The sequence below is a fragment of the Harpia harpyja genome, chromosome 14, assembly GCF_026419915.1.
Source record: "Harpia harpyja isolate bHarHar1 chromosome 14, bHarHar1 primary haplotype, whole genome shotgun sequence".
Classification (NCBI taxonomy): domain Eukaryota; kingdom Metazoa; phylum Chordata; class Aves; order Accipitriformes; family Accipitridae; genus Harpia; species Harpia harpyja.
Genome location: NC_068953.1, coordinates 2,100,635 through 2,122,389, shown reverse-complemented (window position 1 = coordinate 2,122,389; position 21,755 = coordinate 2,100,635). Strand labels below are relative to the sequence as shown.

General features: G+C 48.6%; 1 long non-coding RNA gene across 1 annotated transcript in view; it reads right to left on the bottom strand.

Moving 5' to 3' along the window:
- Positions 1 to 12,690: 12,690 nt before the first annotated feature.
- Positions 12,691 to 21,755, bottom strand: part of LOC128151351 (uncharacterized) — an 87,446-nt gene continuing 78,381 nt past the window's right edge. Inside the window, exon 3 of the long non-coding RNA XR_008238351.1 lies at positions 12,691 to 12,943. This is a non-coding gene — a long non-coding RNA (uncharacterized LOC128151351). The remainder of the gene's footprint in view (positions 12,944 to 21,755) is intronic.

Genomic DNA, 21,755 nt, shown 5'->3' with positions numbered 1-21,755 from the left:
CGGCTTCTTTCCTGGGGAGGAAAGGAGGATTTTTTTGCTCTTTTTCTTTCTTTGCATTTTCTCAGAAACAAGGCTGCATTCTAATTAGTTTGCATTTACAGGCTGCATAATGGAAACGCGATCCCTCCTCTAACCTTTATCATCTGTTTCTTATCTTCAGAGCTGCACAGTCCCCTTAACTCTTAACGCACAGGGAGACATTTAAAAGCCCTTCTGCTCTGAGAAGAGCCACAGTGAAATGGGGAGAAGGAAGAGGCAGCAGCCCCAACCCACACGTGTATCGTGGGGGGAACGGGGACACGGCTCTCTCCTCCCACCCCCGTTTCTGCTGGCACACCACCCCCGGGAGATGTACGGGAAGATGCTGGCTGCCGTGTTCATGTGGGCTGCACGGTTGCACCACCGAAGGTACAACAGCACCTCGTGTTCATCCTCTCCCAGCATCTCCCTATACCGACCGTCGGTGGTGGCAGGACAGTGCGATGTGCCACGGGGACCACGAGGGTGATTCTGGATGGAGGAGCGGGGAACAGAAGACACCATCTATCAGACATGCTTTGAATTAATCTCTGTTCTGCCCAGACCTTCACACCAGAGGCTAGAGCAGCACAAGGAGCAGCACGCAAACGAGCCCGAAAATGCAGCAGGAGGGAGCCTGCAAAGGCGCTCGGTCAACTCGCTTTGCAGTTGCTAACACCGGTCCGGCCGAAGCCGGCGGTAGCACTCCCAGAGCAGTTTGGCAAGTGATGAGCGTTTCTGCAGAGCTGAAAATTTAATCGCTTATTTAGATCTTAAATAAGCCACATGCCTGAAAAAAACATCTTTCTGCAGCAAGTGTCTTCGGTTAGACGTTTGTATATATAGCCCCTTTGAGCCGCACGTTAATTGTAGGTTGCTATAAAAAAGTTTTTTCCCCTTGCACATTTTAAATCTGTCAGTTTTGATTTCCATCACATGCTACTAATGCGAAACGTCCTGGGGACTCTCTCGGCGTGGAGCAGGGCTCATCCCGTGCTGTTCCTCCTGCGCTGGGAGGGGAGGAACGTCCTTTGAAGTCCTCCCGGTGATTCATGCCCGAGTCCTTCCTCTCCCCTCCCCAGGAGAGGTTTCCCCAGGCTGCCCTGACCTCCTCTCCTCTCCGACTCCGTGGCAGACGCAGGGAAGATCAAGTGACCTTCCCAAATCCCAGGTCAAGGAGGAAAGCCTTCCTGCCCTGCTGAGCCTTTGGCAGCGAGGGGACCCAATTCTTCCAGTTTTACACCAGAACCGGATTGGATTTAACTGTATGGGAAGACAACCTGTTTTCAGCCTTACAAATACTCCGTGGGGTTTTTTCACCTGGGAGGGATCTATTAGGATCTTTTTCAGCACAAAGTTCAGGGAGTTTCACCAGTGATTACAGTGGTGAGACAAACAAAAGCCTTATTTGTTGGCATCCACGAATCTCCATCCTGCATCTTGCTTTGATAATAGAAGAGTGCCAGCTGGATTTTTTTTTTTTCTGTTTCTCTTTCTTCTTTTTTTTTTTTTTAAACAGACTGTATTGCTTTCTAACCATTATCCTGTGCACGTGGTTCAGCCTTTTACAAAACAAAACAAAACAAAAAATCCCTAGGTGTGAGAAGATTAAAGATTTTGGGATCTGGACATTTTCAAATCAGAAACACATGTTTAAAATAAATCAGGCTGGCAGTCAGCCACCACTTTTAAAAGCCAAAGAGCTGTTGCATTAAAAGGATCCCCCAAAAGCCTGAAGAGAACAAGAGCATCAGCGGCTCCCTCCACCCCGCCGGCAGAGCCAGGGCCAGGACAGCTCCATGGGGTTTTATCATGCATCTCCATGGTCTGTGCTGTCTCCTACCCACATGAATGTCACAACCGTTTTTCAACCAGCCCTAGCGTTATCTGTGTGCACACACTCTGTCCATCCATCCCCAAAACTTCAGCATGCTCAATCTCCTCTGAGAAGACCTCAAAGCCCAACCTCTTTCCTGCATGGCCCAAATCAGCTCCCGCCAAGATCTCAAGGGGAAATTGCAAGGACAAAAGCTACAAAAGCCCCAGTCTCACCTGAATTCATCAGGCAAACAAGACAACCGCCCTGCAAAGGACAAGGGAATGGCCAGAGCCCTCTCTGCTCCCATGAGCAAAAAGCACATCCCTGCAGGGATGTCAGGAAGAAGAAGCAGCCAAAACTGAAGAAGAGCATTGCTGGATCCAAGTCTCCTGGCTCGGCCAGGTAGCTGCAGTCAGGAGGAGATGGCTACAAGCTGCCTCTTCTACCTCTTCCCAGCTGCTTTCTGCCTGCAATCAAGGTTCCGACTAGCTCGTCCCCCAGCAAAGACCCAGACCATAAAGACATACATGCTAGCCAAACAAGCTCTCCAGTCCTTAATTTAGGTCAAATATGCATCATCTCACCAGCAGCAACTGCTGTACAGTACTGGGGACCCTGAGCTATCTTGAATTTTGCTGGCGGGAGTGCTCACAGAACCTGGCGTGGCTGAAATGCCTGCCCAAGAGGGTCCATCACAGCTGGGATGGAGCTGCAGACTGCCAGAGCATCCAAAATAACCGAGTTTTTTTCTACATGACAAGGTAGCGGCATTTCCAACCAACAGGAGAACATTCCAGAAAGAGTACCAGGCACTTTGCTCACCACCGCCCAATTTTCTCACTCCTGGCATTTTCCTAGTTATTAGCAGGAGAACCATCTAGAGCAGGACTCTGGGTTTTGGGGACCTAATTGGTGAGGAGAAAAAAAGAATGAACATAATTACCTCACCATGATGTTCAGAACCTGCTTTACACAGAATAATATTCTTCGTCCTACAGTTGTTTATAGGGTCTTTAACTCTTCCCTTTTTATAGGGGGGTTTCTGAAATCTATTTTATTAGGGGAAAAAGATTTGAGTGTATTAGGCAAAGTGCCAGTAGCCATGGTAACCTCGGATTTTTCCATCTTCATTACAAGTTCAAGTAAAACCTTCATATAAAATCTAAATGAAAGGGTACATTATAAGTCCATTTTGAAATGTTTGCCTGGAAGTAAAACTTTGGACTGCATCCTTTTTTCTCTGCTGAACATTCTGGTTCTATGCGGAACACATTTTTCAAGTCAGATTTTTGTTTTCTTTCAAATTTTATTCCGTTTGCTCATACAGGGTGGGTCGTCTAGTGGTTAGAGCAAGGCATCAAGGCAACTGGTTTCCAGTCTCAGTCTGTTCCTGATCGGTCAGGGAGTGTTCCCAATTTTATCCAGGTGACTTGGGCAAATCCTGTCAGCTCTAAAAATCCTTTTTTTTTTTCCTTCCTTACCAATATAACAATGATGATAGTTACAGTCCTGAGGTTGCACCAGGATTCACTCATTAACGTTGAGAAAGAAGTTGCTCCCCAGAAGAGCAGCTCATCTCTTCCACTGCATTTTCTCCTGGGTCTGGAAGCCAGACTGAAAGGTTGAGGAGAGGTCGCTGCTAGAGGATGGCATGAATTGTCTGTTTTCTTTCCAAAGACTTGATTAGGAATTATGACATTAGACTGCCTGCTGTAGATACTGACACAATGTTGTTCCAGGAGATACTCAACATACTTAGACAATCCTTTGGTGCCACTTGAGCGGATTAATTCTTGCACTGTGCCATCTTAAAGTGCTCTGGTTTCATCCAGTCTTGGGAGGAGGCAAATTCTGCAGCTGCCTTTCATTTCTGGGCACCATCTCACCTAGGGTCAGAAAGCCCTGATCATTGCGAGGACTTCCTTCTCAAACAGTCCCTTCTAGTGTACATTGCTGAGCTGCTTCTCTAAGGCTGAATCAGAAGGAGAAATCTCCTCTCCAGCCTCTGTCCCGTCCGTGCAATGCAGCCCACCCCTGGGGACCCTGTGGAGCACCTGGTACTTTGGTTTTCCCCAGGAGATCTTGTCCACGGCCCGTTCTCAAGGCTACAGAAACATATGGGCTGACGCACTGTATGCAAGGAGAATTTGTAGAAAAGCTCTGTGTTAATCCCCTCATATTTCAGCCCATAGATGGGTATCGTTAATGGCTAGAGCTGGTTTGGGCTCGTGCCGTGGCTGCAGTGCATTTTGTCTCTGCATGGGCTGAGGGCGAGTCAAAGTGGTATTTCAGTGCTTTGTCCTGGCTCTGGGCTAGCTGCAAAGCTGGCTGCAAATGCTGGGGGCATGACTTCTACCCGTTCATGCTAAAAACAGCACTTACCTTCACAAACGGGGTTTTATCGGAGCAGTCCCCTGGTCCATGCATTACATAGGGTGCAGCATCTGCTGACGGTGGGGCAACTTTTACCCTAAAGGACCACCACGTGTGGCTCAGAGGGGCTGGAGCATGCTGGCACGGATGCCAGCAGTCGGGGCGAGGCGAGCAGGAGGCATGCCATGCTACGTGCCAAGAGCTGCATACAGCAGACAGGGCAAAAGCAAGCCCTCCTGCGCTCCTCGCTGGGCAGGGACAGGGCACAACCCAGCCTTTAGTGCTTTTCATCCTTTCTAATGATGCTAGAAAACATTTTCCACATCTGCTATTAGACTGAAAGGAGACCCTGCTCCTGTTGAATCTGATTTCCCTTCTGCTCTGTTACAGTGAAAACTACAACCTGCTGCCTCCTGGCCGTGCGCGTTTTGGGAAGGGGAGAAGGGGGGTTACGAACAGCGCGGAGGCTTTTTTCTTTTTTCGATACATCCTTCCTTCCGCTCTTCGCAATCAATTAGTGGGCAAAGACTTCCGAAAAGCTCTTTCCTCCCTAACCTTTCGCAGCCTGTTGCGATAATGACTCTGGAGAGCTCGACCTGGGCCTTTGCGTGGGGTTCGTTACCTTCCCGGGGCAGCGGAAGGTGACCTTCATCGCTCCCTCCTCTTCCTTTCCTACCCCTGCAGCTCGGATGGTCTCAGGGAGGAGGAGGAGGGGTTGAAGGTGCCTCACTCTCAGCAGATAGAGTTTCTCTCCAGTGTCTTTTTTGCAATCAAAAGTCAGACGGTGGTTCTAGAGACAACATAGACCCTGGGAGGTGGAGGGGGGCTGCCCTTAAAAATAACGATTGTAATTATGCATACCTTGAATCAAGACATCAGGAGATGGAGGCAAAAGGGGCTTTCTGGTTTTAATTTGTAATTTCTTTCTCCCTCTCTCACGAGGCATGCTGCTTTCCAGAAACCAAGCTCCAAGCTGCTGCAGCTTCCCCCCAAAACACAGCTTACAGCTGAAGCAACTTATTTTGCCAGCCGTAGCAGGGGGGGCGGGTTCGGTCCCTCCATGATGCAAACACACAGGTACGATGTACTAGCAGAAGTTTTCCCTGGCACCTGCAGCAGCTTTCGCAGCCCGTCTGCCTGGGGACGGTGTATCGTGGGCTTTTCAAGCAACACCTTCTACGAAAGCATCCCTGCTCCACAGGGAAGCTTTGTGCTGGCTCCCACACAGGCGGGAAGGATGGGAAGGACGGCGGATATATCCTGGGACAAGCACATTCCACTCAGCATTTACACAAGGTCTTCTTCACAGCCCTGACAATACTTGCCAAATCTGGCAAGTGCCTCTCCCGGTGCACCACCGTCACAGCATCCCTCCTCCTCCACCGCTCGCAATTCCCCGCTCCGCGGAGCCGCGGTCCTGCCGTGCCGCAGGTGACACTACAGTGGTTTAATGACTCACATCACTGTCCCCAAAGAGGAAGCTTTCCAGCTCATTTTTCCTCCTGTCACCAGCAGGATAAATGAGGGAGCCACCTCCACCCCAGCGCTGCTGCCCACGGAACAGCTGCACCTGGGGAGATACAGCAAACCCAGAAAAATAGCTGCTAAAACCCATGATTGGGACCGTGCAACCCACTAAACGCAACACTTTAAACATATCGTCCTGATACAGTCACAGCTGCACGGATGCAGTTCCTTCTTCAAATGCAAAGTGACCCCCTGAGGAGGAAAAAAAAAAAGGGGGCATTTTTTAAAGTTACTGCCAAATTCAGATAATGCAGGAGATGTTTTTCTCCCCGACCATCACCTGTACCAGCAGGGTGTGAGCAGCCACCTGTGCTTCAGCTCCTCCCTGGCTCAGCATCACCCCATTTGCCCCCCCAGCACCCCGCACCCATTTGCTGCCCACTGCAAAGGCACTGCACATAATCACGACCGGCTCTCACCCACTGACGGCACGTAATCGAAACCATCACATCCAAACCCAGCTGAGAGCAACTGGAACCACTTTGAGGCGAGAAGCCTATTACTGAGTTATAAACCTCTCCCATCCTCCGCAGGAGGCTTTCATAGGGCCAGCTAGAAAAAATAATAACTCAAACCCATGTGGTGAGAGGGAGAGAATACAGTGTCTCCAGGTAACAAGCATTTGCTTCTTTCGCTATTGTTCCAGCCATAAAATGGATTTATTAAAAAAATCCAGAATCTGATTTAATTTGAATTAAATGTGAATGTGCCCCTTTGCTCCCCACTGAGCGTTGCTTAATATTTTTTAAACCACGAAGTCACAGCTGAGTGCGTATGATACAGAAGGCTAGGCTCTCGACGGCTAAAATAGCCCGGCTTCGTTGGCGTCAATGGATTAGAATGGATTTACATTAAGTATTAAGATTGGGCATATGGCGCGTATGTGCAGGCAGCGAGTCAGCATGAACAGGTCTTGCCACAGGCAGATTTTCTCCTCCACCATCCACCGAAATGCAGAAGTCCCGGTGCCCCTCGGCGCATGGACTGCATCCCCGCTGCCGATGTTTCACATCAGCTCTGCGCAGTAAGAGTAATAGGAAGAATCAAACTTCTGAGCCGCTACCGTGAAACAAAGCCTTTTTTCCTCACCGTCTCCAGTTTCAAAAAAATTCCCCAATTTTTGTTCGTATAACTTTTCCCCCACGTGGCCCGGAGGGGCTGGGAGAAGCTCTCATCTGCTCTCTGTAAGCGGGAGCTGAGCAGAACCGTGCCCGTGACGCGGTGGCAATGCCGCACTCCCGGCAGAGGCCGGCTGCAGCACGCTGCCCGCCCTCCTCGGATTCCCAGAAAACACCTGAAACTTCCAAATTTCCACATTTTGCTTCCCCATTTACTCTGCTTGAACTGGCACCACCAGCCTCTCGCCCCACTCCAGTAATACCCTTTGGAGGGATGGGATTCCCTTTCACGTAAGCAAATGGATTAAAAATCAAAATTTAGGGTCGTGGATCTGCCCGAGACTGAGATAACAGCTACTGCGCAGGAAAACTTCATACCCATAGGACAAAAAGTCCATCACTACATGGTCTTTTAGGATCATTGCTTTTCTGCTCCTTCTCCCATGAAATCTCATCTCTGGCCACTAGAAGCAGAAGAGAAAGTCAAGAGACAAGCAGAGGACATGGTTCCTACTGCTTTGCCCCCTCCTTCGCCCAAAATCTAATAAAGATGATTAAATTACATGTCTTTTCCTCCCATTGAAATCACCGCACATTGCTCGAATATTAGAGCTCAGGAAATAAGGCACGACAACTTCCCTCGTGAAACTTAAGAAGGCAGAGCAGGGGTCTGGAGCGACAGGCCTGCAAGACTGGGCTGCTCTAATTAAGAAATCACCCTGCTGAGCAGAACCTAATCTAAATAAAATAGAAAAAGGAACTTAGTTCAAAACGCTGCCTTGCGCTCGCCCCCCTTCCCGCCAGCCCACCTCCCCCCCGTAAGGAACCCATCCAAGTCACAGGGAGTTTTTCTCTTCTGCTCTTTCTTGGAGGGTGAGGTAGGCTCACAGAGAGCCCTGTGTGTGCTTGGGGTGGCCAACTTCCAAAGGAAAAATACACCAGCCATGTATGGCAAAAGGCTGTGATTTTTTTTATTGGTGATTTTTTTTATTTTTTTTTTTTTTAAATGATACTTGGCCTGCTGTTTGCTAAGGAGGGGAAAAAAAAAACCAACCCTCTGATGATTACATTGTTGGTATGGCTAGTCAAAACTGGTTTGGGACAGAAAATTGGAGGTTAGGTTACACTTCCCCCTCCCCTGACAAAGTTTCTGCCTTTTGTGGAAAAATGTTGAAAAAATGAATATTAAAACTAAAAAAACATTTTTTTATTATAGAATTTAAAACCAAAATATTTAAGCCAAAAATCTCAGCTGATTTGATCATTTACCACCTCTTCTCAAAGAATTTCGTTATGTTCCCGTTCACCCCAACAGATCAGATTCCCCAGATGAAACAAATCTCCCGTGAACCAACAGCCCCACCTCCCTTGTGCCAGTGCCACAGATCGCCGTCCCCCAGCCTGGACCAGAGATTTGACCATCACCTGCTGCTTGTCCAGGTCTCCTCCAACCCCCTTCTCCTCTTCTCCCCATCACCCCATTTCCCAGACGCCCGTGATTTCTCTCCCCCTTTCCAGTTTGGAGTAGGTGTCCCACCACGCGCTACGGCCGCTCGGTTCATCAGCTCCTCGCATTCATGAATTTCACAAGCGTGAAGTTACCATGCGAATCGCTATTTAAAAGCTCAGGCACAGAAAGATTTATAGCAATAAACAGAGGAGCACAGACATTCCCGTGTATGTTTTAAAAAAGTACTTACCTGCTTAAAAGGGAAAGTGCTGCTACTTGAAGGTTTCCTGGCCAGACCTGAAAAGTAAATCAAACAAACACTATTTGCATTTATTCATAATTCCCAGCAGATTGTTGTTCTAGGAGCTTTTGACTTCAGTGGAGTTAATCTGACTCTTGCCAGCAAAGGACCGTGCTGGCTGAAGATGTTCTCCTAAAGACATCAGGAACAGAACGAGACCAGAACACCAAAACCAAACACCCCAAATCCATATTGTGCAGGTAGGCACCAGCTGAATGACCATGTGGATTGAGAAACCTCAACTAGAGGACATCTCCTTTCCTCCTCCACGTGACGTGATGCAATGCTGTCAAGCATCATAGATGCAAGTGCACACAAGGGCTGCCATTGCCAGCACATCATTTAATCTCTGAAAGAACCAGAAATGAAACAGAGAGGAGGGCAGAGCCCCGTGCAGCCTACCCAAGGGGGTTCACCACCTGCAAGACCACATCTGCAGTACCGTGTCCAGTCTTGGTTCCCCCTCGTACAAGACGGACACGGACATACCGGCTTGAGTCCAGCAGAAGACACCGAGATGGTGGAGAGCTGGGGACAGGCTGAGAGAACTGGGTTTGATCAGCCTTAGAAAGGAAGAGGATGGATCTTATTGCTGTCTTCAATCTCCTAATTTGAGGGCACAGAGAAGATAGAGCCACGCTGTTCTTGGAGGGGCACAGGACAAGAGATAATGGTCACAAGCAGGGACATGGGGCATTAGGAGAAACTGTTTTCACCATCAGGGTGGTCGGACACTGGAACAGGGACATGGAGAGGTTGTGGGATCTCCATCCTTGGAGATATTCAAACCTTGACAGGACATGCACCAAGCAACCCAATGCGGTTAGCCCTGCTTTGAGTGGGGTTGGACTGGAGACCGGCAGAGGTCCTTTCCAGCTGAAATTCTTTGCAGTTCTGCATCTTTCTGCACACACACCCCCACCAGTGCCCCCAAGTGTCCTTCCAGCCTGCACTTGCTCCCAAGCCTCTGAAGGGGTGCAGCGTGCTCCCAGATGTATTACTCTCGCAATTTCTTTTCGAACAGTGTTACCATTTCTCCATAACTCAGCTAAAGCATTAACACTCCTGTTTCAGTTTTTTTTATGATAGCCTCAGGCTACTGCCAGCCAGGTTCCCCTCATCACCCAACCCACTCCACAGCAACTCCAACTCTCTTACAGTGCTGCCTGTTCTCCAATGGAAAAAAAAAAAAAGAAAAGTAAATAAATACGCTACAGAAGAAGAACGTTGGAGTTATCAGCCAACAGAAAATGGCAACGAGCCAGCATGAGTCCTCAGGTCCACGCTGCGCCCACCCCACACGCCACACGTGGGTCCAACCTGCTTCAGCCAGCAGAGCTGCCGGGATGCAGCAAGGCTGGTCAGAAGGACAGCAGGGCTCTCGGCTGGTTATCTACAGGGTTTGTGCCCGTTCTTCATCCCTCGGGCTATAAAGGGGAAAAATAAAGGGACTGGAGTGGAGTCTGGTGGGTTTTCTCCCTGCCGTGGTCTCTCCTATTTTCCACAGGGCTTTGCACAAGTCCCACAGCTGCTCCTCTGACTCTGTTTCTTCCCTGTAAAACGGAAAAAAGATTGTTTTAACTTTACCGAGCGTTGTGAGAATGAAACCCACTTGCAATGTATCAGGTGAGGGATGGCCACTGTTGTATACAGGGAAAAATAAACTCCTGCCAACGTCTGCTCCCCAGTGGGGAGGCATTATCACACACACACCCCCCCCACAACCGCTCCCCCTGAATACAAGTGGAAAGTGCGTTATGCAGCGATCCTGGTCTGAGACTGCATTACTATTTCTCCTAGGTGTGACGCATTGCACTCGGGAAGTAGCACCAAATAGACAGCATATTCCTGCTCCGAAGAGCTTATGGCCTGAGTAGATTTTAAGTGTGGGAGCGTGATGACAGATGATTTCTCAGCTTAGTGCTGCATGCAATATTTTATCACAGTGTCAGAGGCGTCCTTTGCATCTGCTTCTTTCTCTTTTTTTAATAAAACCAATAGAAGACTTTCCTCTAACATCTACCAATGACAAACTCATGGCAAATCGGTTTTTCCCCCCACCTCTGATTCATTCACTACGAATTTCTGTTCACTTCAGTGTTCAGAACAGACCCTTGATATTTAGTGCAGTTCCAGTGTGATTCCCTGGGACACTTCAGTAACTGCGGTTTCATTGCTATCGCCTGAGTGAATACATCAACACTTACCACAAAGACTGTGCCCTCCTTCCCTATCTCACCATTACTGGGAGTGTTCATAATTAGCATCATTCTTGTTGAATAGATGGGAAACTAAGGCAGCGAGACACATTAAGTAATTTGCCACCGGCAAAAAGCATAAGCAGAAAGGGAAAAATGTTTCTTTTGAACCTGAGCCTCTGTTCAACCCCCAGGCAAGGCTCTCCTGGGTGTCCATAGTCATCCCTCCATCCTGCTAATGAGGACACACGTTTCTAACCACCTTAACCTCACTCCATTTTGCAGAAATAGATAACACAATAAAGTGCAGCACTGAGAGGCATCATCACTGGGTAAATGCCAAGTAACACATCAGAAGAAAAGAAAAGAAAAAAAATATTCTAAATCTACAAGGAGATTTTTAAAAATTCCTGACGACCTAAATGTTCATTGCAACTTAAAATTTTCTTAGCTGAAAACATATGCACAGCTCAAAACTACAATCACCATAAATTTTGTGCTCAATATTACGTAAAAGCTCTGTACTTGCACAGCATATAGCATGCTCTGCTGTGTACCTGTATATGGACAACAGATCTCTATTTTACATTATTAATACAGTTACTATTTTACTCATATCTTTTGTGAATGCCTGCTAAACTTCAAGAAATGAGTCAAACCCTTTAATAAAACAGAGCATGCCAGAGAGGAAAGCTCAGTGAAGACGGGATGGTGCCAGATGACATTCAGCCACTGCCATTCCTCTCCCTGGACCGCTGCAGCTCCGTTCCTCAGCCCTGCTCCAGGAGAAGACACGTTCAAAGAGAAGATCCTACGGCAATGCTGCTAAGACCCTGTACAGCTATATAGTTTCCTGACCTTTGAAGAAGTTAAACTCTCAGCAACAAAAAACTGGATTTACTTCCCATTTCAGGTTGGGGAAAGAAGATGTTAAGAGTTTTCGCACGGGCTGAACATAGTATTGCTGGGACAGGAACAGAGGGAGGGCACATATACTGTACATATACATATACACACACACATAGGCATATACATACCTACACATCCCAGGGTTTATGCGAAGCCATTCCAAGGTCATGCTCTTCATTTTCTACCCTGTTCATCTGTGGTGGGGATCCCGGGGCACCTCTGCAGACCACGGATGTCCAGCCTCCCCAGAACAACACGGTGCCATCACCTGGACCACGTCTCTGTGGTGCTACAGAAACCCTCGCGCTCACGGGTGAATTCACAGCCCAGAGAACACTGCAACGAGCCGGGCAACACACCAGGCAGGTGCATGGCCACTACTTGCCCACTCCTCAGCGAGCGAGCACCCGTGACGCTCACGGGGACCACGTGGCCCAGCTCGAAGGACAAGTTGCCCCAAAGCCCCTGTTCAGGACCAGCTTCCCCCCTGTCTCTGTCCTCGACTTTGTTTTCTGCAATGCCAGAGCTTCCCAGAGAGCAGGGACCACCGAGCCGCAGCCCCGGCATCCCACCGCGCTGCAGCAGGGACGAGCAGCGAGCCGGCTGCCGCCGCCAGCAAGGAAATGAGGCTGGAGCACGCTCCAATCTCATCTTTTATACCGCTTTGTTTATAAGCTCTCGACCCATTTTGGGAGGCAGCGGCAGCGAGCAGGCACACGCAGGGAATGGAGAAGATGATGGGTTTTAGCAGGAGTCCAAGGACACCTTTTCTTAAGCTTCATTCATAGCGGCAGGCACGGTACAACAGCCCAGCAATTGTTCTCTCAAACGTCACCTTCCCATGGAGGCCACTGACAAAAACCTCCCCTTACAGGCACACGTGGAAGGCAGGACTCTTTATTTTTCTAAGCATTATTTTTTTTAACCCTGCAAATATCTCCAGAGAAATTCCACCACGCACAGACCAGGATTTTTTTTTTTTCCCCCCCTCCCAGCTCTTCCTTCTCTCCTTTGCTTTTCCTTTCTCTCCTTCTCCCTCTCTCTTCCCTTCTTCTCGTAGCTGGAACAATTTGGCTCTGTTCACCTGCATTCCTGCGGGCCTGCTCCTCGGGCTGCCCGCGCCGGGCTCGCTCCGTGCACGGGGGACGCACAAGGTCTGCATTCAGGCAGGGGAGGGCAGAAAAGCGAATCTAATGTACTCGGGGGATTGTTGTGCCATCAACTTAATACCTGCGCAGGGAAAACAAAGGCGCTTTAGAGAAGCGACTTTGGTGCCGTGACCCTTCCCCCAACCCAGAGGAACCCGAGAGATAACAAGGGCTGAAAGAAAAGGCACAAACATAATTAAAACTACCCAGGAGATTTCTGGAGGTATTATAGATGATGATAGCCCAGAGGATAATAGTATTCCTGGTATTATTAACATCCACTGGCACGAAGGGACAAGCGGTTTGTTTGCTTTTTTCAAGCCCTTCAGCATAGTTATTTTAGAGGGGGAGGAAAAAGTTCTTTTTTGGAAGAGAAACCTGGGTGCAGCCGGAGCCGGGAGCGGCGCCGAGCCCAGGCTCCGCGGTCCTTTCTGTGTGCAGAACTGCGGCGATGGGACGGGCAGCCCCGGGGGTACGGCCACCTCGTCCCCTTCCTCCGGACCACTCCGACCCACGGGCTCGGTGTGCCAGGGAGACGTCGAGGCTCCCCCGTGCCAGCTTGGGAGTTCAAACCCATCAGGCGCAGCTCGGCGCTCTGTCCCGCGAACGCGTTGACTGAAAAGCACGGTTAATTCCTCTGCTGCGGCCGGTTTCTTCTTGCCTGCAGTGTCATGCCTGCTGATGCAACCCCGGCCGGGGCAGAGCGAGGTTGAACAAAGCTAAACAGGTGCAAGGGATTAATATCCCAGACGATCTTTTTGTTCACGTGAAAAAATTTCAGGCTCTCGGCTAATGAAGCCCAGAATCAGGCTATTCATCTTTCTGCCCATAACAACGCTTTCTTAATCAGGCCAATTGATTCCCAAACCCAGGCTTGTGGCACGAGCGAGCATCCCCTCCATCCCTGCCAGTACACGCTGTAGGATGGGATGTTCCCCAAGCACCATGTCACGGTGGCCGGGCAGACCCCAGCCCTCTCCTTCCCTTGGCTTCAGATGCTTTGCCAGCCCCACTCCCACCGGTAGCACAGACACGTTCTGTGGGGTTTAACTATTCACCTAAAGAAATACCACCAGTCACTTGGGGAAAGTGCCTGTCCAGCACGTCTGGCCCATCATACAGGCTCAAGCAAGCCAGGTCCACGTTCCACCACCAAGCAGACCTCAGCTCTCACAAGCTGGGAGTTGGACTCGGTGATCCTTACAGGTCCTTTCCAATTTGAGTTATTCTGCGATTCTAATTTGGGAGTTTTCCCCATCAGTCATGCCAATAGTCCACATCACTTTGAGCCTGGATTTGTCAGTCCCACGGTGCAGAGCAGCAGGTTGGGGATTCAGGTGGGAAAAGCACCAGCGAGATCAAGTGGAAAAGGCTCCCCGGGCTGGGCCAGATGGGTTGTTTCGGCAGGGTGGCTCGAAGCCAAACAACCACAACCAGTCAAGGCAAGAAAATGGTGTCACGAGCATCACAAAAGTGGAATTTTCCTGAGAAATCACAGAGATGTTTGCAAAGAGTTTTTCACCCTGGTCTGTTGCTAGATAGAGCCAAATTCCATCATATTCCTGTTGCATAATATAATTAATAGTAATACAAGCTCTGCCGTTATGCAAGAAAATTGGGGACACTTTCTATTCCAGTTTCATCTCACCTTAATCACTGTTTTCTTGCATCGGAGATAACACTGTTTCCTCACTCTGCACTCAGTGTAACCTCATTAAGCAAAAGCATAAGTCTGTATTATTTATTTATTCCACATGATAAAACCAGGATATTACTCACTGTGATAACATGGGTTAATTTTCAGCGAAGCCTCTCTTGGCAAATTTTTAATACAATGAATAACACCCCTATCAGATCCAAGATAAAAGGCTGTCATATTGTAACCTCATTTCAGTCTTTGGCCCAGTAACGCTACACTTCAAGGTGCTGTAATTACGTTCCGCTTTTTTTCTTAATTGTTACTCATAAAAACCGAAGCATAAAATTAAATTACTACGATGTTATTTAGCATGAGCTTTGTCCAAAGCCAGAGCCCGCATCAGGCCGGGAATGGCTGTGTTAAACTCCACTTCCAATGCACCTCTCTGCTGGTCTTTACGTTTGAAATTAGGTGGACAGCAGTTGGGGTGAGTGGGATAAATACTGTCACCCACTCCCTTCTAAATATTGTCACCCAACCTGCGCGAGAGGGTGCAAGCAGAGCTGGGGGCAGCCCTTGGCCATCCGAGCCCCCGAAGCTGCACCGGGAGCGGGTATCTCAACGCTCCCCTTCTACGGATGGGAGAAAAATGGGGGAACAAACCTGACAGCTGTTAATTTGAGCTATTTCTGGTAAAAGCAAAAGAGGAAGAAGCCATTACAATTTGGGGGGAAAAAATACGAGAGAGTCACAAATTAGAGTTACCATTTTGAGCCACTCCAGCTGAAGTCTGGTTGCAATGCTAGACCCTAAAAATGAGCCTTTCCTCCCGCATGAGGCTGCTTTAGTCCCAGCAGAGCCCAACGCTGCTTCTGGGGCAAACGTAAGCAATACGGGCAATGCAGTTAACAGTTTCTGAAAGGCTGGATCGGCCTCATTGACCTCAGATCACTTCTTCCAGCTTTATATTCTACCAGCATAAGCGAGTAGAGAAATGGCCACATGATTTGAGGGCAACGGGGTTATTTTAAAATTAGAGGAGCCTTCGAATAAGCTATTCCATGAATTTACTTTGCAAGTTTACCTTTTTCTTTTTGAATATCTAGGACAGCAAAGGAGTAAAAATCTATGCAAGAGATGGCATGAAGCATGCTGTTAAACCAGGGAAGCCTTCACGAGGTGTCAGAGCCATGATAAGTCCTGTTTAAACTTTACCCAGAGCTAAACACCAAGTGTCAACATGAGCCGCTGCCCAAGCTCTCTGATCAGGCCAGGCAAACATCCAATCAGAAGTATAAATCAAAGCCGAGACACATCCAAGTGAGACTGGAGTGTTTAACTCTACAATTCCCATCTGACCAGGACTTTCCCAGCAGGTTACCCACAGCCAGGTCTCTCCCCAGACATTTATTTATATAAGAAACCCAGCTGTATGCATTATTTTTGTATTTATTTTCCCCGGTAGGCACAGACACAAAGCAAATGCTCCGCAGGGTACACGGTGTACCAGCCCTGCAGCATCCACGGGGACTGCTGGTAGATGTTGTATTTGCTTTTCCTCCCGCCCCATCTCCCCACCACCAACCCTGCTGGCCCCAGGAATCGGCTTCTGTCGGCCGGCCCAAAATTGCAAATAACAGGAGGGAAAAACCACGCTCCTGATCTCATCCAGTGGGAAAGGAGAGAGAGGGTCACGCGTTAGCTTGAGGGTCATCGGCCTCCCTCCACGTCACCCTTCCTCCCCCTAAATCAGGGATTATATTCCCCATGCGAAGGGGCACGGCAGGGAGGTGCTCTCCTTTCGGGAACTCTTTAAAAACCCCCAAATGCCGCTTTCTTAAACCTCCATCAGAGCCCACCGTTACCTACAAGACTGGACATCTACTGCCAAGGACGACACGACATTTTGGCTGCCAACTACACATGCCTTTGGGAGCTGTTGGCCGCGGCAGTCACCAACCGTTTGCTTCCAGGAGTGGATTTTGCAGTTTTCCCTGCCAATCCTGGTGCCTGGAGAAGAGGGGGGACCCGCTCCAGCAGCCACCCCCACCGTCACCCCACAGCCCCCCATCCCCGTTGCCCTGCTCCGGCGCTTGCCCATGTGTCAGCATCCATATACCTTAACACGTGAATGTATTCCGGGCTGGCAGTCTGTCCCCTGAGCTCACTAAGCTTCGGATTAGGCCTTCAAGTGATGTAACTCATAATTAAAAACCCATGTCAATATTCTGAGAACTTTTTTTTTCCAGATTGGGCAAAAGAAAGGTTAAAAAACACCATCTGTCGTGGTAATTTTTTTTCATATTTCTCTGTCCTTTCCCTCGTTAAAGGGAAGTGGGGAGGGGAGAATGTTCATTTGAAGCTTGCAACATGTTTTATTAATTGATGGCAAATAATCCCAAGATAAAGTGCACAATAAATTTTTTAATGAGAACATATGGTGGGGAAAAATGATAGGACTGAGCCTTTGAAGATTTCTTTGCGAGCGCAGTTACAAGAGGAGCAGGCAAAGACTTGCACAGGGGAGCCCGAATACTCCTTAAAGGGAGACCAAGGCAAGGGGAGATGGGGGGATCACTGCCGTCACCAGCCAGGTACCAAGTGCTCCAGCTAGTCATGGTCCCTGAAGCGATGCCCCAAAACCCGACGGGTCACAGCCAGTCTAAACACAGAAGTGTTAAAAGCTCTCTAAATTCACCTGTGACTTTGATCCATGCCAGGTTCCCTGGTGCCACTGGCTCTGGGGACACTCCTTGGCATCGACCGGTTAGGAACGGGCTTAAGCTAAACTGAAATAAGCTGCTCATAAAGAACAAGTGGCTCAGGAGTTTATGCCCATTTGGCCACCTTAATTAAACAAGAGTGAGTTTGCACAGGGATGCAGGCTTGCTTTGGTCTGCTGTAAAGCTAACAGACTCCATCCTGGAATGACTTTGGTAAAATCAGGAGGAAAAAATCTTGTGTTTTCATGTTGCTTCCTGCTAAACCCCACGGATGACCTTTAGCTCCTCCATAACCTATCCTCTGCAAAGCCATGCTACACGGAGACGATGCAACAAGGAGATGGGACGCCTGAACCGTGCCCTGTGCCCGCTGCCCTGCCCAGCATCCCCTGCCCCTCCTCGCTTCCCTCGCTGTAAAACTGCTGTTAAAGAGCAGCCAGTTTGGGCTCTGTCCTGAGAAAGGCAGCAAAGCCCCAGCCAAAGGGAAATGCCCAAAAGCACATCAGGAACTGTCTAACATGAAGTGTTTTTTCTTAATAATGTAATTCATTTATTATAGATTTATTAGCAGTACCCAGCTGTGCTGCCAACACATTCACAAAAAAAGGGGAATACGACAGCGGGGATGGTATTTAAAGCAGCATCTCTCTGACAAAAATAAATAAACAAAAATTACCTCCCAAGAGCAACCTGATCCCCAAGCAGCCATATCCACATTAAATATGGGATTCTTCCAGGGACAAAGTGACTTAGGCGCACAGGCCTCCAGCTGATTTTTAGAGGACTTGTGCTCACTTCGGCATCTCCAAATATCCCATTCTAATACAGGTCCATAAACAGTTACACCTTCCAAATCAAACACACCCTGGCCCTTAATCCACCACTCCCAGAGGAGCCTGAGAAAACAGCCGAGTCTTGCAGGGTATGATGAGAATTAGCTCATGTAGCCAAGCGCTCCCCACCACCCACCAGCACGTTTCGGCGCTCGTGAACCAGTTCTACGTCAACGAAGCCCGACCCCTGCCCCCCAGTCTGTCTGCTGGGGATAATACCTTCAAAATACATGAGATTCACTGCGTGTGTTTTGGGAAGGAATTTTGCCTTGTACCCCGCAGCGAGACACAGCTCTGGGCGATTCAACACACTTAGCATCCCCTCGAGCCCCATCGCAGGGTGCGGATGCACAAACAGCCCCAGGGACTTGGGCTCAGGCTGGTGCTGCAGGGCTGGAGACCATGCAAACCAAGTGCTACAAGCAAGAAGTGTCCCCAGACTTCATCAAACAGTCGCTTTAACATATAATTAAATCCCTCATTAAATGGAAATAAAGAAATAATGAAATGAAAAGGGCGTCTGGCTTTCACATTGTTCATATTCGCTCAGGGAAGTGGCTCTCCTCCACTGAAATTTAGCTTTCAGGTAGGGAAAGTCAGGATTCACACGGTTCCGGGAGCTGGAGCTTTAAGGAAAATATCCTCAGAGCGGAGAGCCCAGTGCTTTTCCAGCCTGTCGATATTTCTTGGCCCCGTTCGATTCAGTCATGAGACCTGGCCGGGGCACCTCGGGTCAGGAGCTGGAAGTGCCAATTTGCGTCTGTAACCCATTAACCACAGGCAGATACGGATATTGAAAGAACTTTGATTTAAAAACATATAGCCCCAAAATAAGATGCCTTGCACCTGGACTTCACAGCTTTTTGCCATTCATTTAGGACTCCTGCCTAACACTTTTAAGACCCTGATGAGACGGACAAACAATTCTGGACCAGGAACACAACGGAGGCTTATAAATATAGATATTTTTCAGTAGCACGTGATAAAGGATACTTCCATTTTCAAGCAACCAGCCCTATAGCCCTTCAGGGGAGTGGTGAAAACCATATCTTTTGAAGATACGACCCAAAACCAGCCATCAGCCCCCCCTGCCCTGGGTGCTCCTGCCAGCTCCTGCCCTGGGCAGCGCGGGAGGACCCCCAGCTTCCCGGCCCCGGCTGATCCCGGTGGCCTGAGCCGGCAGGATTCCTCTCATTCTTCACGTGGACTTTCACCGCTCAAACCAAACACGGGAGCAGAGCCGCCGGGCAGGGCGGGCAGGAGGCAGCAAGTGCCCAGGGGAGGACGGGCAGGATCGGCCAGCCCTGCCGACTTTCCCACGCTTCCCGTGATCTCTTTTTATCGGTGTAGTGACGAGAGATGTCAAGGACTTTCTAATGATGCCAAAGGTGCCTCTCTGGCTTCGTGGGAGACTTTGCCTTCCTACGGTGGGTCCTTCCTCGACACGGCAGCCGGATCCGGGACAGCTCTGGGACCCGACACACGGGAACACCTCGGTGCCATCCTCAGGAACAAAATACTGCAAAAAAGCCCCAGAGCCGGCAGCACCCCGTTATCATCCAAGCTGGCACAGAATCCTGCAAAACACCCCCGGGGCAGAGAAAAAGGTCCTGCAAATAGGGAGGGGGTGAACAGCAGTAATAGGAGGGGAAAGAGCCAGCAAAACCTGGCTGGACATTAAAACGGGCTCAGGACCCCAGGGCCGTAACGGTACAGCCCCAGGGAGGAGCGCCTGCAAAGTGTCCGAATACCTGCACTGGCACCTGCTTTAGGGAAAAACTTTTGGAAAGGCCAGGATCGCTATCGGTTTGTTTAACACAATATTCTGGGAGCAGCTGCGGCGCTCCCTCTCCCCACTCATTTCTAGTGGGTTTTCCAGCTTTCTGGGGCAGGTTTTGAAGGAAAAGATGTTTTGTCAGAAAAGGTGTTTTGTCATTTCGCGAGTCAAAACTAAATGCTGGGCAGGGGCAGGAGGATGGTGAGGGTTTAAGGGGAGGGCACTTTTTTGGAGGAACGGGGGGTTATTTGCTTGGAGAGCCATATGCCCATCACTGCCCTTCCTCCCTGCCAGTTCCCCGCACAGACCGACCAGTACACGCACAATATTCACCGTTGTTCATGCACCTACTTCCAAAAGCCTGCTCTTTATCCCTGCCAGTTAAAGACCTGAGACATAGGCAGGATAGGGAGGACAGAAAGAAAGATTTTTTCCTATTGCAGCGCCTAAAATTAAGATATACAGAAAACAAAGGCAAAACAAAAAAGGTAAGGAACTGCGTAAAAATACTTGCAACATTTATCTTAAAGTACTACTGGAGCAAAAGGCAATCAGTACTGAACTGAGATATTGCCTATAGCTCTTGAAAACTGGCCAGTTCCATTAACGCAATAAAGGCAATGTGCAAGTGTGTGTATATATTTTTCTTTTTACATATATATATATATATATATATAATTTTTCCCACAGAACTTTGGACTAAGTGGAAAGTTGGGCCAGGAATCCTATGAGAAGAGAACAGGATTTCCCAGGAGATTTCCATCACTTCCTCCCTATGCTCAGGCCGGAAAGCTGGTGCTGTGAGAATTGTCCTTCTCTGGATATTTTGGCCCATCCTCTTCCAGTGCGGAACAACCCGGGGCCAAACTGATGGGAAACATCAGATTATCTCTGGTTTTTTAATTAAAAAAAAAATATATATATGTAAATATCATTCACGATTTGGATAAAAGTTCAGACTTCAGAAGCCATTTTCAAACTGGGACTCTGCGATCAGACACAGGCAATAAAGCTGTTGGAGCCTGAGGTTGCTCCAAAACAACATTGCTTTGCAGTGGGACCCACCAGCTGAAATGTCAAGCCACCGATGCAACCCAGACCAGGCGCCCTTTGGAAAACAGGGCTTCGGTCATTTGGACCATGCCTTGTTCCTATCTGTTCAAAAATGAGGCATCCTTCTTTGGCATAAAAATAATCCATCGAAGGGAGAAAGAGTAGGATCAGCAGGCTACAGGTTTTCAAGAAAACCCTTTTCTTTGCTCCCTGGGACCCAGAGGTCAGGCCATTCCACCCTCAGTGCACTCTTTGGGACAGACATACTATATAGAGTGGAACTTCTCTACTAAAAAAATTATTTTCCGTGTTTTTTAAGTTGGGCTAAAGATACTTTTCCTTATTGGCTGGCGTATCAAAGAAGCAATCATAAATCTTACCTAATTTTAAGGAAGTGGGGCTCTGTAAAGAAAATGGAAATGCAACATACAGCCCTGTCATATTTGGTTACTGTCCCCATCAGTAGCCTGACCAAAGGGAGCCCCACGAGGCCAACAATTCGCCCTATGCCAAAGAAAAATTAATTTGTGACTTTAGAACTTCAGGCAGACTAGGAAATATGACAGATTTAATTTTTTGCAGACCTACAATAATGAGCCACTTTCTCTTCACAGTCACAGACAGAAACCTGCAGAAAATGCTTTGCCCATCTGCTCCTTCCCCACAGAGCAATGCAGTATCTGTAATTCTTTTTTTCTGTCTAGAGACTAGATGACAGGTCCTTGGGAATCTCTTTGCATTGTTATGTGCATGACACAGTACGGGCAACAGCACTGAAAAATTCCAGTTTCTAAAGATTAGGTACCAGCTGAAAAGCAAACTGAAAACAAGACAGTTGGATGTCCCTCACTTCCAAACATCCAGCACTA